This window comes from Cynocephalus volans, chromosome 15 (genome assembly GCF_027409185.1).
Source record: "Cynocephalus volans isolate mCynVol1 chromosome 15, mCynVol1.pri, whole genome shotgun sequence".
Taxonomy (NCBI): Eukaryota; Metazoa; Chordata; class Mammalia; order Dermoptera; family Cynocephalidae; genus Cynocephalus; species Cynocephalus volans.
The window spans coordinates 59,869,431-59,889,648 of NC_084474.1; the positions used below are offsets into that span (position 1 = coordinate 59,869,431).

Consider the following 20,218-nt stretch of genomic DNA (forward strand, 5'->3'; position numbering starts at 1 on the left):
TTTATGTTTAATAAAAGACAGAAATTTCTGAAATGCTACTATGAAGTAGTTCTGTTGATATTTCTTTGAGTCAATAATTACGTAGAGCTTTTTAAAATATTTCATCTTTTGTGAAATTTTCTACCATTTAGCTTATATTCTATATCTGCTATTAATGATGAATTAAGCTGGAGTTATCCTTAAAGTATAATATGCAACTATCTTTGAATAACTTAGATGAAAACTAAATTTACTATGTGTAAAGTAATCCTATATAATTAAGTGAAATAAAAATGTCTTTAAATCATAGAGTCTACAACACTTTGAAATAAATCTGCTAAACCAAAGGTGCTAATACATATGTGCTATGCCATCTTCAATTGTATCACCCAAACAGCAGTAAAATGATTGTTGAAAATATGGATAATTTAATGTTACAAAATATATGTCTGCAAGTTCATTCATCAGGGATGTGTGAATATTATCTAAAAATATAGTCTTCATGGTGGTGATTATAAAGTTACTACTATGAAGAACTGTGTGTTAACCAGAAACTGCAGTCATTTTTCAAAACGAAGTATATTTTTGAGCCAGAGGTATTTTCATCTAAGCATCAACAGAAATCACCAGTCAGACATTCCAGGTTTGATCTGCTAGCACTCCAGCAGTTTTTCTTTTTACATCTTTTCTAGACTTTAGTTGATTTAACTCTTGATCACTCATTTTATAATCAGCAGTCTTGGATAAAATGTAACATAATTAAAACATCTTGGATTGTGTGACATTTCACAAATAAATTCCAAACAGAATTGGTTATCAAATCACAGCTGTAGTATGAATAAATCTGTCTTACAATGTTGTTCATTATTTGACAGGAAGTGTCTGCTCAGCTTCTTAAAGAGCTGCTTCTGTGTGTTTGTTTTGTGTTTGCTTTGTTTTGCTTTGTTTTGAAGAGCAAGCGAGTTTCCAACTATCAGCATCCTCTATGCATTAATTTTGAGACGGGTTTCAACAAATAATAATAGCCATAAAATGTAACTGCAACATGTGTTAGGTCTTCCACAAGAACAGTTATCACCTTTATTATAGGGAAAGTTTATCTTGGGCATCAAAAGTAAGTCAAAGTACGTTGCAAATCCCAAATTGCTGTGCTGCACTGTGAAATGAGGTGATAGTGACAGTGTTAATGGTAGTGTTCTTTGGTAGCTTTTCCACTTCTATCTTTTCCAAAGTGTGCTTCAGTGCAGTTTTTTTTTTTTCCCAGTTGCAGTTTTTTCCTGTCATATTTTAAGAACAGGGCTTTACCCAGGAGAATGTTCTTTAAAGGCAAATCAGGCATGTTAGTGACAAAATATTCTCCTTGTCTTACAGTAGAAGTCAGGTGTTTCATTGTGGTATATAAAGAAGCTGACTGCTCACTCCTCAGCCCCAGAAGAGTACACACGTGTACAAGGAGTTGGGAATCCACATCAGGCCTCCTGTCTATTTGCCCTGACTCTCGAAGAATCGAGACCATGGATTTGAGAATAGTCATGTATTTTGGCCTTGTGCCTTGCTTTCGCTTTTGACAACCAGGTCGGCAGCAGGAGGACAGCAAGTGAAGGCACTCCCCTGCTTTTTGTTTCTCTCTGACACTGTTGAACCAGAGGCACAAAGATTTGGACAGAAGGCTAGGCAGGTAGGATGCACAGGAAACTTAGTCTAATATGATTCGGTATTATCTAAAATAATCATACCAGCTCCATAACACTTCTCCTAAGAGAAATTTGAAGATAAGCAAACACTGAATGAATGCTGAAGGAATGGGTTTTCCTTGGATTTTTTTTTTTTTCCTAAACAGCTCATATTCTGATGAGAAAATACTAGGCCAAATATTAACATGATGCTAAGAACCTATTAGAATAGATCACATGTAGCAAAATTTATCCATTTCAGATCAGAAGAAACAGTTTTATTAATACCATTATTATTTATTAATGCTAGATAATATCATAACATATATTGAGCACCTACTGACTAGTTGGTACTGTGCTTAATGCTGTCCACACAAAGATCTGTGCTTTAGGCCCTGTTGGACAGATAAATATGAAAATACAAATTACAGTGAAATATATTGGGGAGAAAATCTATAGTATGGAATCAAAGATGACAGCGGCACTAACTGCTTGGAAGGATTTGGTGGTGATTAAATAAATGGCATTTGGTAGGTGGAGAAAGAAGGGAATGGCATTCCATGTATAAGAACAGCATGCAAGAAAAGCACAGTTTCATATAAGGTCCAGGAAATGGGCAGAACTCAGTTTAGCTTGTGCAGCATGATAGTAGATTGTGTGATGTGGATGTCAGAGTACAGTGTACTCATGATTTTTGCCATGCAATTGTTCACTACATGTCAAAGCCTGAAGCTCTGTGGATGTTTTCCTTGATAGTCCTAACCTTGTTTACTTTAATGCATACATCAATAAGTTCTTATATTTTAAGCATTTCGTTATAAAAACATATTCCTATGCATAGGAACACTATCATAAGTGTTCAAGGCAATATGGCTAAGGTCTTATTTTAAGAGTCAGTTTTTTAAAAGCATAGTAATGTATGTCTTCCCATGATGATCCTGTATCACTTTTCCCCCATCCTTATAACTGTTAGGTGTAATGTGTCTTATTACCTTTTTCTCATGTTTGCTGATAGTTTTTAAGCCTCAACCCTCTCTCTTCCACTTCTGCCCCACATCTGGGCAGGCAGATAATAAAGGCTGAATTCTTTCCCCTTTGGCACCGGTAGGGGATTCAAGCCATAGAAGCCCCTGCTCACACAAGGAGAGGACCCTCACCCCAGTTCCACCCCTGAGCATAATAAAAACCCCAAGTCATTTCTCTCTCTATATATATATGGACGTATATAAATATATCTCTCTGTATAAATATATATGTTATATATTTGGAATTGGATGACCCCATCCTGAATCTGCTGAAGATCCTCATATTGTTAAATGGGTTTTATATTGATTTGGGACCATTCAAAACTTGGCAGAAATAAAACTGTACATATTTCCTCTCCCTTTATATATGTATTTGAAAGACTTTAAATCAATGAAAATTATAAAAACTATATTTTCTAAATCTTGAATATGTGAGGAAATTGGATACAGTTTAAAGACTGAAGGCTGTGTGAAAATCATGCCCTCTTCCGTGGCTAGAGCTCTAGTCTGATTGATTTGATATCTTACATTTGAAATCCATGGTTTCCTCTGTGCTCTAAAGAAGCAGAATTAATTAAGCTATATCACGTTAATTACGAAACCGCCTTTCCCCTTCTAACCCCCACCCCTGCCAAGGTGAACAGATCCCAGTTTTCTTAAGAAGGAATATTATCAAAATGTGTTAGCAATTCAAGCTAGCCAAGTTTAGTTTGCTAGAAAGAAAATAGTTAGCTGGTGTGTTGCATTTAATTATGGAAGGCTGCAAGATTCCAATGACATATTTACCTCATTTACCTAGATGATATTCTAATATTTATTAGGTCATTTGAGAAACATCTGCAATACTTAGATAAGATGTGCTGTCTCATAAGGGAAAGTGGACTACAATTCACCTCCACAAGGCACTGTATCCCTTGTATGAATCCCAGTTCATTTTCTGATGAGGTCTCCTACTTGACCATTCAGTTCAGTGGTTAGCACATAATACCGGGGAGGCTTAAGTTGCAAGTTGGATTTTCCTATGAGTCAGTTAGTCTCGTCACAGTGATATGTGGCTGCAGCACTTTACCTCAGGCAACCTGGTTAAATGAAGGACAAGAGGATGAAATCAAATGATCATGGATGCAAGGGTGTTTGTAAATTCTAAGCCAGTATATAATTGAGGGATTAAATTTTAATCATTATATTAATATTGGAAAGCTAGTCAAAGCATGTTGCCATATTAAATCGTTATAATTGCCTGTTTATGTGTTTTCTAAATTAATATATTCTTATTCTAAAATTAATAAATTATATGAAGATATTCAATTTAGTGTAGTATATTTGGGTAGTGTAGTGTATATTTTTAATAGAAAATATGAATGAAAGCATTATGTTTGTCCAATATACAAACAATATTAAGTTTAGGATTATTTTAAGTTTGAAAAATAAATTGGACACTATAATAAGGTACCCCTATATAACATGTGTCGTTTATATTTTCTCCTACAGGACCTCATTTCTGTTGGGGTTTGCAGGGACATATAAATATCACCTCTCTTCCCTTCCCATTTGAGAGGTAGAAATGGCATAGGGCAGATGAAAATCAAAACAGCAGCTTCAGTGGACTGAAGTGACTAAAGATTATGGTGTGGATGTGTTAGCCATGTGGGCTATCTCATAATGCATCCAAGACTTAGGTAGATTTATCCTCAGAACCTCAGGCAGCAGTGAGCAGCTGCTAGTCACCCTGAAGTGGGCCCAGAGCTCTGCTCCCTGAGGGCCAGCCAGCTCCCAGGAGAAGGAACGGAGAAGGAGTCATAACCCAGTTTCTTGTCCAAAACTCATCAATCAGAAAAGTTACTCCTTTGCTCCTCAGAAGAAATGAGTGATGGAGCAGAGAAATTGCAAGACCATTTCACTAATAGACCCCACTTCTCTAGAAATGGGGAATAAGTGATCCCAAGTCAAGTAATGAATGATCTGACATTCAATTTCGCTTTCGTATGCATCATGCAATTTATATGTTACCTTAACACATACTACCTTATTTAATCCTCATAGCAATCCCGTGTGTGTGTGTGTGTGTGTGTGTGTGTGTGTGTGTGTGTGTGTGTTTATTCCCAGGTTATTAATGGGGAAGCCAAATCTTAGGGATATTAAATTAGCTGGGCACGATCACTCAGATGATAAGAGAAAGAGCCAAAACCAAGATGCTTAAGTCCAGTGATCAACTGCTATACTGCCCTAAAAAATTATGAAATGATTCAAATCTAACCATGCATAACATTCATCAAAATATTTAGTCCCTGAACAAGGGTGACTTTGGCAGCTTCAAGATTATTAAAAGTGCCTAAAACACAAATATTGGAATTAATGCACAAAAGCATATGACGGTATGCAAAAGTAAAGGCTATTGTGTAAAATCACATCAGAAATGAAATTCATATTTTAGTCAACTTGATTAAAATGCCCAAAGAATTACTCTAAAAAATATAAACATTCCTCACTTTATTTTTTTATGGAGCTGTGACTTTGCATCTGTTCAAAAGATTCTATTTTTCACTTTTTGTGCTCCTGCTACTGAGTATAACATAAGTAAATCACTGATGATCCCCCTTGGTTTTCATTACCTATTTAATAATTGGTTTTTAATGCAAAATACTAGCCAGTAGTATATATAAAAAGTATTTTTAATTTTTCCTTACCCAAACTTCTCATCCTCCATATCAGTGAAGACTCTTATGTAAAGGTGACCAAATAATGGAACCTACCAAATGTGACAATCAGAGAATGAAATGAGATGTGATTCGTAATTAGTGTGGGACAAGCATAAACTGGCACAAACTAGGAAAAATATCTAATTAAAATGAAACAATTTTATGTACCTCAGTTAGCATGGCATTTATCTAGGGAACATGCAACCTGCACCTACAAACTCCATCTCGACTTTATGGGGTGTTTTGTCTACTGGCCAGGATAGTTTAGACTAATGCCATTCAATTTATGGCCTTGGACTGTTGCTAATTGCTCAATGCTTTGTTACTGGTCTATAACAAGTTAAGGGACTTGTGTCGAAATGTAAATGTACTATGCCACTAAACACAGTTTTATCAGGTGACATTGTTTTGTAGCAAGACTTCCCCAATAAAGGAAACAATGGATTAAGTTATATCATGACTAATATTCTGGTACTAACTCCTTATCCCCCACAAACTATCACTTTCACCTCATAATCCAATGTATTTGACCAGAAGTAGGGAGAGATAGAAGTATTTTATCTAATAGATATTCAGGGAATAAGCCTCCTTCATATTGGAATAAGAATAAGTCCTTGAGGAAAGTTTTAGGGGCTAGCCTGGGGAAGATAATAGTCAACTCTTCAGCCTACAGCCCATTGGCCAAAACTGATCATATGGCTCAAACCTAACTGCAAGACAGCCTGGGAAATGTAGTCTATCAGTTTGTCAATTAGTCTAAACAAGATTAGGAGGGATCTGACAGTCGGGGCCAAACCTAATTAGCCACAGCTACAATCAACTAAACTAAAAAATTGGCTAGCTCCATGCTTATTTTCTTTTTTATTTAACTTTATTTTTTTAGTAACATAGCTGATTGTACATATCTGTGGCATACAGAGTTGAATATCAATACCTGCTTGCAATGTGTGATGCTCAAATGTAAATAGTATATTAGCATTATACAATGTATCATTGTCTCTTTACCAATTCCTCCCTTAGCCCAGCTCCCCTCCCATTTCCCTTTCCCACCTTTGGTATCCTCAGTTCTGTTCTCTCCTTTTGAAAGTTCAGTGTATTATTGTGATTACCTTATCTTTCTTTTTATTGATTTATTTGTTTATATTTTGGCTCCCATTTATGAGTAAGGACATGCCGTATTTCTCTTTCTGTGCCTGGGTTATTTCATTTAACATGATTTTCTCTAAGTTCATCCATGTTGCTGTTAATAGCAGTATTTCATTCTTTTTACGGCAGAGTTGTATTCTGTTGTGTATATATACCACATTTTCCTTATGCAGTCATCCAACGATGGACATTTAGGTTGGTTTCAACTCTTGGCTATTGTAAATAGAGCTGTGATAAACATGAGAATGCAGGTATCACTTTGAGGGATAATTTCCATTCCTTTGGATACATACTCAGAAGTGGGATTGCTGGATCATATGGCATTTCTATCTGTAGTTGTTTGAGGAAACTCCATGTCATTTTCCATAATGGCTACACCAATTTACAGTCCCATCAACAGTTTAAGAGGGTTCCCCTTTATCCACATTCTTGCCAGGATTTGTTATTCTCTGTCTTTTTGATAATAGCCAGCCTAACTGGAGTGAAATGATATTTCATTGTGGTTTTGATTTGCATTTCCCAGATGCTGAGTGATGCTGAGCATTTTTTCATATGTCTGTTGGCCATTCTTATATCTTCCTTTGAGAAATGCCTATACAGCTCCTTTGTCTGTTTTTTTTTTTAATTGGGTTATTTGTTTTTTTATTGTTAAGTTGTTTGAGTTCATTGTGTATTCTGGATATTAATCCTTTGTTGGATGCATAATTTGCAAATATTTTCTCCCACTCTGTAGATTGTCTTTTTGCTCTGTTAATTGTTTCTTTTGCTGTGCAGAAGCTTTATAGTTTGATATGATCCCATTTGTTTATTTTTTCTTTCGTTGCCTTTGCTTTGGGGGACATATTCACAAGGTCTTTGTCCATTCTTACTTCCTGAAGTGTTTCACCCATGTTTTCTTTTAGAGTTTTATAGTTTCAGGCCTCATATTTAAGTCTTTAATACATTTAGAGTTGATTTTACTATATGGTGAGATGTATGGGTCTAATTTTACTCTTCTACTTATGGATATCCTGTTTTCCCAGCACCATTTATTGAAGAGGCAATTTTTTCCCCCAATGTAGGTTCTTGGTGCCTTTGTCAAAGATCAGATAGCTTTAAGTTTGTGGGTTGATTTCTAGGTTCTGTATTCTATTCCAGTGGTCCACATGTCTGTTTTTATGCCAGTACCATGCTGTTTCAGTTATTATAGCTTTGTAGTATAATTTGAAGTCAGGTAGTGTTATGACTCTGGCTTTATTTTCTTTTGCTCAGGATTGCTTTGGCTATTTGGGGTCTTTTGTTGTTTCATATTAACATCAGGATTGTTTTCTCTATTTTTGTGAAGAATGTCATTGGTATTTTGATGGGGATTGCATTGAATCTGTAGATCACTTTGGGTAGTTTGGAAATTTTCACAATGTTAATTTTTTAATCCAAGAGCATGCAATGTCTTTCCGTCTTTTTGTGTCCTCTTTAACTTCTTTGTTAGTGATTTGAAGTTCTTGTTGCAGAGATCTTTCACCTCCTTGGTTAAATTGATTCCTAGGTATTTTATTTATTATTTATTTATTGACAACTATTGTAAATTGACCTGGTTTCTTGATTTCTTCTTCTGTTAGTTCATTTTTGGAGTATAAAATGCTACTGATTTTTGGTTGTTTATTTTGGTTCCTACAGCTTTACTGAAATTATCAACTCTAAGAGCTTTTGCTTGATTGTTTGTTTTTTTAGTCTTTAGGCTTTTCTCTATATAAGATCATGTCATCTGTGAACAGGGAAAATTTGACTTCATCTTTTCCTATCTGGATGCCCTTTATTTCTTTCTCTTGCCTGATTGATGTGGCTAGTACTTCCAATACTATGTTAAATAGTGGTGGTGAGACTGGGCATCTTTCTCTTGTTTCTGTTATTAATATCAATATCAGGATGATATTGGCAGTGGATTTGTCATACATAGTTTTTATTGTGTTGAATACTTTCCTTCTATAACTAATTTGTTGAGAGTCTTTATCATGAAGGGATGTTGAATTTTGTCAAATTCTTTTTCTGCATCTATTGAGATAATTATGTGGTTTTTATCCTTGATTTTGTTGATGTGCTGTATCACATTTATTGACTTGCATATATGGAACTATCCTTTGAAACCTACATAATGCTGCAAAAGTAGTACTAAGAGGGACGTTTATTGCAATAAACACTTACATCAAAAGAATAGGAAGATTTCAAATAAGCAATCTAATGCTACACATCAATGAACTAGAAAAACAAGAACTATCCAATCTCAGAATTAGTAGACAGAAAGAAATAATGAAGATCAGAGCACAACTAAATGAAATAGAGACCCCCAAAATGATATAAAAGATCAGTGAAAGAAAAAGTTGGCTTTTTGAGAAGATAAACTAAATAGACAAACCATTAGCTAGGCTCACTGAAAAAAGAAGAGAGAAGCCCCAAATAAGAAAAATTAGAAATGAAGAAAGAGACATTATAATGGATACCACAGAAATACAAAGGATCATTACAGACTATAATAAACAATGATATGCCAACAAATTTGATAACCTGGAGGTGGAAAAATTTCTACACATGTACAAACTACCAAGATTGAACCAAGAAGAAACAGAAAACCTGAACAGACCAGTAATAAGCAAAGAGACTGAAGCAGTAATCAGCAGTCTACCAACAAAGAAAAGCCCAGGACTGGATGGCTTTATTGCTGAATTATACCAAACCTTTAAAGATAAATTAATACCAATTCTCCCTAAACTATTCCAAAAATTGAAACAGAGGCCATTCGCCCGAACTTATTCTGTGAGACCAGCATCACCCTGATACCAAAATCAGACAAGGATTCAACAAAAAGAGAAAACTACAGGCCAATATTCCTGAGGAGCATAGATGCAAAAATCCTCAATAAAATATTACCAAATAGAATACAGCAACACATCAAAAATATTATACACCATGATCAAGTGAGATTCATCCCATGGATACAAGGATACTTCTTTGGGTTTTTAAGAGTAAAACTTGTGTCCTTCACCTCCATATCTTTCCAATAGTTAGGGAATTGTTGTAGTATACCATATTGATTATGAAATAGGAATAATTATATAGTAGCTCTGGCCTAGTCATTTTAAGATTTTTTTTATAAAAGGTATCTAATTATGTTTATTGTTTTACCACTTAACAGCTTCCCTATTCTTGTCCTTTATTTCCTTTAATGTCATAATCATTCTGTGATATAGGAATTTTTATATCCATTTTACAAATATAAAATCTGAGGTCTAGGAAAGATCAGAAAATTGGCTAACAATCACTCTTTTGGCAGATAATAATTAAGTGCCTGTTGTGTTCAAAGCATATGTGCCATGAGTTGAATCAAAGATACAAAAGCAAAATCCAGGTTTTCTTACTTCCATTTTAATATTCTTTTCATAAAGCAGAGATTCTGCATCACAGTAGAGATACATTCTAATTAGAATTGTTTTTTACCACAACAAAATTTGGGGCTCAAAGCGTAGGTCTGGTGGTTGACCAAATAACTGCTACATCCTTGATGGTAGAGAAAGGGAGAACATGAACAAAGATGGCCACGCTGATGTGCCTATTGACAGTACCTGTTATAACAGGCAAGAGAGAGAGAAAGGGGACTCCTAGAATATTATGAGGAGACGTGACTCACAAATTTTGCCCTTGATTTAACGTAAACCATTGAATGCAACATTTTCACTCTTAGATCAGCTTTCCACTATGAAAATCTCAAATATAACTTCATGAAACTTTTAAAAAGTTAATTATTGCCTGTTTTTATGATATTCTATATTACCGGCCTTAGGTATATCTTCATGGAGTCAGTCAAAGGATTAGACCAGTGTTCTTGATGTTTTCTTTTTTCTCCTAAAAGTCACCTTATTGGGTTAAGAACATGGAGCTGACGGGGCTAAGATCAAGAGGTATATACACCAGAGGAAATTTTGCTCCATGGCTCCCAGATTACATTGCTCAACCCAACCAGATAGTTCCAAAATGTTTACCACTACTTACAATACTTAAAAATTTGGGGAAAATAATATATGGTATGGGACCAACCAGAAATTAAAATCAACTGAGAGTGCATACTCAACTGAGAGTACGTCAGTGATATTACTTTATACACAAAGAACAGCAGAGTATACTGAATTTAATAGATGGTACTAATAATCATTATTTATTTAAAGCAGATTTTTAGGAACTTTTTGTAGTATGATACCTGAAAAAGATACGAAAGTTTAAGCTGTATGAAACTTTCAGGGTGAAATGTGAAACTCTCTTCTAAGGTTTTGGATTTCGTTGTGAAACTCAAAACTCAGCCCCATTTTATTTGCAAACCTTGGCTATATGCAAGCATTGTACAAGCTCTACATCTATGCTGACCTTTTTGATCTGTTATAGGAACTTAGAGTCTTATTTTAAAAATATGCTTAATTCTTGGTAGGTCACATACTTTTTTGAGTTAGCTTTAACAGAATTACATACTGTAATCATAAAGCTCAAAAGGTTCTTTGGTTATTATTCAGTGTGATGCATTCTTTTTTTCATGAAGAATCATTTCTGATTCAACTAAGATAGAAAAAAACAAATCTTGACATTTGTGTAGTAGTTGGCATAGACTAAGTTATGCTGCAATTACAAGCAACTCCAAAATCTTGGTGGTCTAAAAAACCGAGTTTTGATTTTCATTTATACAACATGTCTACTGTGCTCATCAGGGAGGTTTTGTTCACTGTATTCATTCAGGAATCCTGGGTGGTAGAGCTCAACATGGGCTTTTTTGATCACTATATTATGAGGAAGGGGACATGGTGAATTGCCTGTTGGCTCTTAATGAGCATGTCAGTTCTACCCAGATTTTATTGGCCAACACAAGTCATATGAACTTACCTAATTTGCAACTGGGTAGGGAAGGGCAATCCTTTCATATGTGTGGAAGGACAGGGGAACTGTAATATCTGTGAGCATCCCTACATGCCATCTTCAAACTGAGAGACATGCAGAGAGAAAGAAATTAACTTAGTAATCACTTTTACTGTTTCAAAACTCTCTAGAAAATATATTTTATTTTAAATATTGGAACCATGCTAACCTCAAACTCAACATGTCTAAAAATACGCAGTTGTGTGTGTGTGTGTGTGTGTGTGTGTGTGTGTGTGTGTGTGTGTGTGTGTGTGTGTGTGTGTGTGTGTGCATGTAGTGGGTGTTAGAACATATTTCCCAGCTAAAGTTTAGGTCATCGACATACTAGATGGATAACCTTAGTCATTTTCTTAACTTCTCTGTGCCTCAGTTTTCTCATCTTTAAAATAGTTCTAATAACAGTAACATTGTGAGAATTCAGTGAGAATTCATGCAAGGGACTGAACCCAGATCCCCACAAAGAGTCAGCAGGCAATCTATGCTAATTATTATTTTGGTGTGGTCTTTATTCCCTACTTTTGTTCATCTTCTCAATCAGCCAACATAAAATCCTGTTATTTTTGTTTCTCCTCTTTTGTTCTCCACCCCCTACACCTTCCACCTTCTTGCTCATGAAGGCTTCTAAGTTATTCCTTTAAAGTAGGTATCAGCCAACTACGGCTCTATGAGCTGAGAATAGTTTTTATATTTTTAAAGCGTTTTAAGAAATACAACAAGAATATTTGGGACACAAAGCTTAAAATATTCAGTATGCTCCCCTTTACCCAAAGAATTTGAAAACCCCTGCTCCAAAGAGGGAGGGAGGAAAAGGAGGAATTGGTAAACGGACATGAAAATCAACTATATTGCATATTGATAAATTAAAATAAAAATAAATAAAAATAAAACAAAGAAACAAAAAAACAAAGTATTCCTCTTAGCCTTCACTTCCATTCATGACTAACAATCACGTTTACTCCATTGTTGTCTTACTTCTCTTACTCCTCGGCTAATTTTCTGGCCTCAGTTTATTTCCCAATACATACTTTGCCCTACTATATACCTCTGATTTCTGCCTTACATCCTTTTGGATAGATCAGATCTTCACTTAAGAGAATAAATTTTCAATGGTCTCCCTGACTTACAGGAAAATAATTACGTCCTTAACTAGGATTCATAATCTGGCCCAAATCCTCATTTCCGACCTACTTTATGTAATATGAACCTTCTGCTCATTTACTTATGTGTTCATTAATTTATCTATTCCAAAAATATTCACAGAGCGCCTACTATGTACACTTCTGCACAGAGAGGATAAGACAGGATTTCAGCCCTCACGGTGTTTTTTGTTCCCAGAAACAAGTATTTCATTTCTCATCGCCTATCCATATATGCCCTCAATTAGAATATCCTTTCATCCTAGGAAAATAGTCCATATACTTCAAAGGCCAGGTCAGGCCATAGGGTTTTTTTTATATAAAGTCTCTTCTAACCAACCACCTAAGGCCTCATCAGTGTTCTTCTGCTGAACTTCTTTGGTTCTCAAAGTTTTTGCTCACAAAATCAAATTTTTTACTGTAAGGATTCTTTTTATAACTTTATACATGTCTACTGTACACTTTTTTGTGTATTTATGTCTCTTACCCCTCCTGAAACTTAAAGTACTAGAGGACAAGTATCATGTCTTTTCTTTTCTGTTTTGTTTTTTTTTTTTTTCAGTTTTTCTTTTCTTTTCTTTTTTTTTTTATTATGAATACTCATGAGATGCAAAGCTACTTGTGATCCCTCGTGCCCATGATGTGAGGGCCAGATTCATACTGGCAGCATACCCATTACCAGAAATTGCATTCGTACCCTGTGTCCCCCACCCAATTATCCCAACCTCCATCCCCCGCCCCCCACTCCACTTTGTAGCCTAAAGAATGTTCTCTCCCTCTGCAAGACCAATGCACTACCTAAATGTCCATCAATGGATGATTGGATAGAGAAAGTGTGGTATATATACACCATGGAATACTGCTCTGCCATAAAAAAGAATGAAATACTCCCATTTGCAGCTACATGGATGAACTTGGAGAAACTTATGTTGAGTGAAATAAGCAAAGCACAGAGGGATAAATACTGTATGTGCTCACTCATTTGTGGGAGCTAAGAGAGAAAGAAGGAAGGAAAGAAAGTAGCATGTTTTAAACTTCATTTTATTCTTGAGTTAATCTAGCAACAGTAAGTATTTGTTGAATTATCTTCTAATAATAAGTTAATTTAGTTGATATAGAAGGCTCTTAGAGCAAGATTGTTAATTTGGGGACGGAATGTTTGTTTTAAGGTGGGAAGAGCTCTGAGGAGAAGCCATTAGAGCAGTATGAGATGTTGTTGGAACAAAAATGGTAAGGAAGAAGTGATGCAGCAAGAGAGGAGGAAAAAGCGATGGAGAAAGAGTGGAGGAATTCATTCATTCATCCCACAAATATTTAGTGCCATGCTGCAAAAGCACTGTTACAAGAAATGGGACATGGTGGCGAGCAAAACAGAAGGCTAGAGCATCACATAGCTTACATTCTGTAAGACTGTAAACAATTAAAAAATTGGATTCTTTCTTATAGATTGGAGGCAAATCCACATCAAATTAACCTTGTAAAGTAGATTGTATTATCCCAAAACTATCTGTGAGGAAACTGATGCACAGGTGTGCTGGAATCAAATCACACTGGCTTGCAAGACACAATATTAAATTTGGGGGAATTTTGCAAGCCAGTTTTTAAACACAGCCACTATTTGAGAACCAATTTATATAAATGTACAATTAAATATATTATATTTGAATAACGTAATAAATACTCAATCTATTACTTTCTAATCATTTTGCTATACTTTACTACTATCTATGCCATTGAGGTTATTTATATAACCATTATATCTTTGTGGTGGAAATACTATATAATGATGTGCCACTGTGCATCACTTCCCAATTCTGAATTCAGTGACATCACATTGGTGGCTTGAAATTGCCAAGGTGGGAGTATTCACACTACGAAACTGGCGAATGCTGTAAGTCAGGTATCAGTTTATTGGGTTTTTTTCCCCTGTCTAGAAGATTTTTTAAAGTGTTATTAATAATGTAAATTAAGTTAAAAGTTTGTCTAATCTGTAACCACTACAATGTGAGCAGCAGAAAGATTTGAGGAAATAGTGTTCCAATGTTTGAAATTATTACCTTCTTCAATAAAGAAGTTACTCACATCATTGATGGATGAGTGAAGTTCTGACATATGTCTTTGATGTTGCATTTGTCTTAATTGTTAACATAAATGGAAATAGCAACCAACATTCATGTTGGAACCACGTTTGTTCCTCAGCTGCAACCATAGGTTGGCTGTGGAGCCAAGGGTTGGGCAAAGTCAATGAAATCATTCTCTGAGAATTAATTGACCATACAGAATTTATAATAGAGAGGATTGTATATTTTATTACGTGTAAATTTTGTACTACATGTAATTGATATCAGTATATCAGTAAAATTTATAATAAATGAATTACATATTCATATGCACATTTTTTGTTCAGTAGAGTCACATGTTAAACATTTACCAGAACAGCATTGAAACTAAGGATCATCTGCATTAATTGACTAGTTCATAACAGACTGATTCCAGTTCTATTATTCTTATATTTTTCAGATTGTGGTTCTCAGTCTGCTTCAGAATCCCCAGCAAGGAACAAGCATTGTAGAATTTTGGACATTGTCCCAGACCTCCTGATTCAGAATTTCTGGGGCTTTGGCCAAGGAACTTGAAATTTTTATATTTGCTCTAGGTGATTCACATGCAGTGTTTCATTCTAGAACCATTTATTCTTCATATTGTCTCTCAAATGCAGACTTGCTATATTCCTAAACAATAGGATTCCATAATTGGAAATAAGGTGCCACATTGGATGATGTAGAGCAGAGAGGAGATGCTGGCAGAAAAAATGAATTTTTCTTTTCTTTATTTGACCTTCTAAGTTATTATAGAAAAGAAAGTTTAGTGGATATTTGTGTTATAAATACATCTAACTATATATAATCATATATACATATATAAACACACACGTATGAAAATATATAAACATGCACACAAATATATCTACTTATATTTACATTTATGTTTGTGTGTTATATAGATGTGATATGTGTGTATGTATGATCCACACTATATGTGAAAATCCTTTGTCAGATATATTAAAATGGCAACAATAAATGCGCAGAGCCTCTGTACTACCTTTCCCATGATTTTCAGGAAATCTTCTATGCCTTGTTGAGAGATCATGTGCTCTTTTTATTAAGAATTTCCCAGGAGAGGTATAGTCTGTAAGATCCTCTTGATTTAATCAAATCCAGATACCGAAAGAAAACATATAGCCACCTCATGTGCTTTTTCACAGGTTTAAAAGAATCTGTGTGATTTCCAAGGTCTGCAACCTTACTCCTTCCTATAGTATATCAACTTCCAAAGGATTTTAAAGAATACTGCACAACAGGGTAGTCACTTAAGGCAGAAAATTCATCTCCACCAAGGCTGAGCCTCCTGTTACAATGGATTAATCATCAAAGTCGATTATTCTGTCAAATTCTCCAAGGGTGAAATCACACATCTTACCACTGGTGTGTAGAGCAGACATTACCTTCATTTTACTGGCACAGATACAAACTGTGAGTAACTTTTATGCACTGCAGAGGAGGAAGTGCTGATACGTTTAAAAGGGAGCTGCTTCTCCAGCAGCACCTGCCCAGAAGTTGCTGAAAAATTATCCTCCATGCATGTCTTTCAATACTCCCTACTGATAGGTCAGCAGTTATTACAAAACTGTCCTGATAAGAATCTGCTTGGAGCTTCTGGGATCATATTAACCAAAATGGAACCACTGAGTCAGAGAAAAGCAACAAGATGAATCAGAATAGCTAACATTTCTCTCTTTTTTGCTTGTTTATATCATAACTAACCTTGAGCACAAAATCAAATTCTTAACACTTTGTAAGATTTTCCTCACCAGCACAGAGCTCATTCATCTCACTGTTCTGTTCAATTCCTTGTTCCCTGATAACAGCCGCGTTGTCATTGTTTACGCAGGACCTAGTATTTACTAATGTTCATCTTACATTGTCTGCTTTTCTTCTATTGGCATTCGTTCTACTTTCTCTGACAGGTTGTTTAGCTCTTTAAGGATAGAAACCATGATGTAGCTTATTCTATAGCCTCCACAATGTTAAGCATATAGTAGAAACTTAATAAATTATAGTTGGTTGATTGTTAAATTAAATGGAAAGTTGTTCTTACGCTTTGGTGATGCATTCTTGAATTTAAAAAGATAGTATACCTTGAAAGTTACTCTTTGGATTATCAAATATTATTCTTCTTATAAGTTAGTATAGGGACAGAATTATTAATATATGGAATTGGAGAGAAACTAAATGTGTTATTGCACCTTCACATTACCCTTCCACATCCATGCAGAGTATCCCCAAATTATAATTGAGGTAGCAGGCTCAGAAATGGTAAGTAGCTTGTTCAGCATCTTCTGGTTAGGAAGCAGCTGGGCTGTGACTTAAACCCAAATCATTTGACTCCTGGTTCCATATTCCTTCCACTACAACACCTACCACCTAGAGACTGAGTTCTGGTCTTTAACAATAAGATACTGTATGAACTTGAGTAACTCATCCAACTCACTAGGCAGCTCTTGCGTCATCTATAAAATAAAAGGAGGTGGAGGAAGATCCAAAAATTTAGTCACCTAACGTGTGGGGTCATGTTATTATGCAGTCATTCGTCACAGCCATCCTGGCAGCTTCAGTTTGGTGCCACCTGGTGGCAGTTGCTCACTCTGGCATATCACATGGGGATGATTCTGGGTGGGGTGGCTGGCTAGAACATCTAGAATAGGGACAATGATTCCAGGAATCTCTCAGACAGTTGAAGCCAGTTTCTTCTGCCTGATGCAAAAATATTAGTCCTGGAGAAAAACCCTTACCACCCACTAGAAAATAAGAACTTTAGTGCACATCCGTTTTCAGACTGTGGCTAGATAGGTAGAAAATGGAAGTCACTCGCCCACTAGGTTATATTTGAATTTATGTAACCATCTGGCACATTATTGCAAGATATAACTATACTTTGATGACTTGTTCTAAACATCAAATGAGATAATGTCTCTGAAAATGGCTTTTGCAAGTTTAAGACACTAATAGGATGCAAAGGATTATCATGAGTTGGTCGTTCTTTTAGAGAAAATTGTCCGATGTTAATAACAAATATAACACAATTTGCATTTTTTAAAAAGTGTTGAACCCATACATTTCACTGTACTGCTTTGTTCCTGCCCTAATTCTGTCTTAAAAATAATTCTGCAAAACAGAATGATCCCCATTTCAAAAACTCTTCCAACAATTCACTCTTCCTGACGCCCATTGCTTATTTGCATATATGTTCTTATTTAGATTCCACAGCAACTTCATTTTACAAATGACCCACTTGTAGAGAGATGACTTATTAAAGATCATCCATATATTAAATGTCAGATTTGAGCCTCTATCTCCAAGTCTACTGGATCCAAATATATTTCTCTTTCCACTGCTGCTTCCTCTGTCTAACATTCATGGTTCTGTGTGTTCTTGCCCCAAACTACTTTTACATGTTTATTTTTTAACACCTAGTTTATTCTTCTATGTAAGTATGACTTCTTTAAACTTGAAATGTTCAACCGGCTATCATCTGCAAAGCTTGCATATTTACAAAAACCCATGAGATGGTAATTTCTGACTCAGCATCACCATCGTGCTAATCACCAATTAAACTGTGCTTATAGTAATTGAGATATCTTACAATATAAATGTGCTATGTTAATTATGTGGTGGTTGGAATCACCCATGCCTTTTTCACTCCTCTTGTCAGTGATGTGAAAAATACACACACACACACACACACACACACACACACACACACACACACACACACACGGACACCACACTTTGGTGCTGAATAACAGAAAAGCATAGCTAAATAAACTAAGCTTTGATAGGGAGGCTGAATCATGTACCACTTAATATCCTGGACTCTAGATTAGAACAGACTTGAGTTTGATTCCTTTTTCATTTATTAACTTGTTGCCTTGAATGCATTACCTAATCTCCCTAAACCTCAGTTTTCTCTTATGTAAAATGGGGGTGATAATAGCAGAACCTTAATCATAAAGTTTTGGGGAAGAGTAATTTTAGATAATACATATAGAGTGAGTACCCGTGTCTAGTAAGGAGAAAAACCTATCATGTGTTAGAAATTATTATTGTAATCTTTAGCAATGTTACTATAATTAGTCATTCCTCCTTTCGCTGTGCTAGACTGCCTAGGTAGGACCAAAGCCAGCAGGAATGAACAATGTACTTATTAGACTGATAGGTGTCTCCATACCCATAGTCCTTTATGATTAATATTTTGTGATGGATTCCATTTTCAAATTAAATTTAACAGCTTTGATAGCTATGCGGAGACCAATACTAGAATAGAGTTATCTCATTGGATAACTTGCATTTAGAAATAATGGATGAAAAGTTAAAATGATTTTATTTGACTTCACAGGGAGCCACAGCCATGCTTAACTAGCAGAGGAAACTTTGGCCATTTTTTGTGTCACATTTACCTTATGCAAACTATACACTTATTTTCAAGATATTATAAGGTCCTGTAGTAACCTGGCCTTAGTCACTGATGATAAATATTACTAACCAGCATTCTCCTAATGATGACAAACAATGGAGAGGAAGTCAATTCATTATCCACATCATTGTGCTGATGTCTTTATGAGCTATCCTGCTCTCCTCCCACCCACCTCACCTGGCTCTATCAATGTCCTTGTCCAACCTTCACTTTTCCATGTTTTCTGTATTTCACAAGACATAGATTCATTTCCCCAAAATGAATGTTGAAAGATGATGAATTCTCTTGTTATCTAAAAGTTTAATCGTTGGTTTAAAGAGTTTTCAGTAATTATTAATTACTAGTATTCACTACTACTTTATGATTAATTTACTACTAATTTACTACTATTAATTATTAATAATCTCTAGGGTACATTATGCATGTGCCTGCAATATATTGTCTCAGAACCTTGGAACTAGCAGATTTAGCTTAATCATTGCATGAAAAATAACTGCCGTATACCCTAATTGGCAAAGGAGTCTCTCCTGTCATGCCAGTCTTGCCAGATCACTCTTACTTCTGTCAGGAAAAGGTCTCAGTTTATTTTCCAGTTCAAATAAGCATGTTAATTCATGCCCCCAAGACAATCATCTCACTTCTGAATTCTGAACCTAAAATAGATATTTAGATATGACACAGAAGATTACCAAGAGTATTGTCACCTGGATGAAATAAGTCACTTTAACATTTCAGATTGGCTTAGGAGAGGGGATACATCCTTCCTAGCCTTTCTGTCTTTCTTTTGTTTTTTTTAGTTTATATTTGTGAGGTACATTGTGTTATTTAAATACATGCATATACTGCACAATGATTCACTTAGGGTAGATAGCACAGTTTTGTACCTGTTAGTCCTCTCCTTTTCCTCTGCCCCATCCCTCTCCACTTCCAGCCCCTGGTAACCATTATTCTACTCTCTACTTGTATGAGAAGACTTTTTAATGTTTTATTTATTTATTTATTTATTTTCAGATGCCACATGAGTGAGACCATGTGGTATTTGTCTTTTTGTGCCTGACTTACTTCCCTTAACATGATGGTTTCCAGTTCCATCT

The 20,218-nt window shown here is 35.4% G+C and overlaps 1 protein-coding gene across 1 annotated transcript in view; it reads left to right on the top strand.

The window, feature by feature from the left end:
• The window catches only part of ZFPM2 (zinc finger protein, FOG family member 2), a 456,749-nt gene that overhangs the window by 355,267 nt on the left and 81,264 nt on the right, over positions 1–20,218 (top strand). The gene's annotated exons all lie outside the window — the stretch shown is intronic.